Source organism: Cervus canadensis, chromosome 31 (genome assembly GCF_019320065.1).
Source record: "Cervus canadensis isolate Bull #8, Minnesota chromosome 31, ASM1932006v1, whole genome shotgun sequence".
NCBI classification, from domain to species: domain Eukaryota; kingdom Metazoa; phylum Chordata; class Mammalia; order Artiodactyla; family Cervidae; genus Cervus; species Cervus canadensis.
Window position 1 is genome coordinate 2,047,796 of NC_057416.1, and position 1,838 is coordinate 2,049,633.

Genomic DNA, 1,838 nt, shown 5'->3' on the forward strand with positions numbered 1-1,838 from the left:
AAGAGGCACCTTTTAGATTCAAAAACACAGCTAGAAAGAGAGGATAAAGGTGGAAAAGAAACTCCACAGATGGGAACTCCAGAAGAACTGGAAGTGGCCATGTTGGTACCAGCCACAGTACACTGGAGTCCAAGACAAAACCTGACCCTGTAGAAAAGGATGGACATTTTATAAGGATAAAAGGGTCAGTTTCTCAAGTGGAGATAGCAATTATAAACACAGGCACTGCTGAGGGAAATTTATAGCCGCAAACAGCTCTATTAGACAGACTTCCCTGGTGGCTTAGACGGTAAAGTGTCTGCCTACAATGTGGGAGACCTGGGTTCAATCCCTGGGTCGGGAAGATCCTCTGGAGAAGGAAATGGCAACCCACTCCAGTACTCTTGCCTGGAAAATCCCATGGATGGAGGAGCCTGGTGGGCTATAGTCCACGGGGTCAAAAAGAGTTGGACATGACTGAGCGAATAAATACAACTCAGAACTCAAGTCAATAACCTACTCTACCACCTTAAGAAACTAGGAAAATAAAAACTGAAACCAAAGCAAGAATAAGGAAGAGTTAGAAATGCAAATTCTCAGGCCCCAGCCCCAACCCAGAGAGTCAGAACCTCTCAGATGGGGCCCAGCAAAGCCTCCAGGTAGTTCTGCTCCACAGTCCCATGTGAGAAGCCCTGCTCTAAAGGTACAGTTTCCTGTTAGCTTCAGCAGACATGACATTATTTCACCTTATCACATGCTGTGCATTGGGCAACGGTGGCTCAGAGTTTCTGCTTTATAACTGAGGAAGCCAGGGCTCTGGTTTTGTGACGCGCCCAGGTGAATGAACTGGGTTTTGGCTGACACTGGGTCTGCCAATCTATTGTTCTGGGTGCTGTAAGTCAGGGTCTCAGAGACAGATGTAGAGCAATCCTCACTGAGTCTGACAGACCCCAGTGTTCACCAGAAGCCCCACGTTTTCTGTTAATTCTGTATGCATTAGTTTTCGTCTAGTAAGTTTGTTTCCTCGGAAAAGGATTACATAAGTGATAGATCCATAGACATATAGCCACTGAGTATTAAATTACTACGTATGAGATATTGAATTTTGATTAGAAACTGCAAATTATTCTAAATAATTCTCTACTTTTATTATTCCTTGTGATTGTCTGTATTAGCATAGCAGCTTAGTTGGCATAAAAAGAATTCAGTACTCATTTGCTTAAAAAATAGAAATTTATTTTTCTCTCAAGGCACATTCCCGATGAATGCTCTTCAGGCTGTAGGTTTCCTTCTCTGGTTCAAGGCAACTGCTCTGAAAATCCTCAGCCACTCTCAGTTAGTAGAAAGAAAGAAGGGGCAAGACCTGTATATGTGTTCCTTTATCAGTGATCTAACCCAGGAGTGGTCGCCATATCCATCCTGCTTGAATTCCATTACAGGAATTTTGTCATTGGGCTACATCCAGTTGCCACATAGACCATGAGATGTGGTTTCAGCAGGGGCTGTGTCCTGAGCTGAAACTCAGAAGTGGACTAATCGTAGTGGAGATGTAGCCATTTCCAACATGATTTGCATGTCTTAGGTTCTAATTTTACTCTCAGAATTCTGAACATGTTCAAATGTTGTTTACTAAGTATACACACCTCTGAGAAATTTTCAGATAATTATAGTAAATCTAGAGGAAAGTATCAGAAGTATGAAAATCATTATTTCCAAACATTTTATGAAAGTGTGGATGAGTTTTAAAAGAGTTTATGTTTGACAGGATTAATTCTGGTTGAGAAAAATAAGAAGAGGAGGGAAAGAAAGGATCAGAAAAGAGATACAGCCACACAGAAGCCACATAGAAGAGAGAAAAG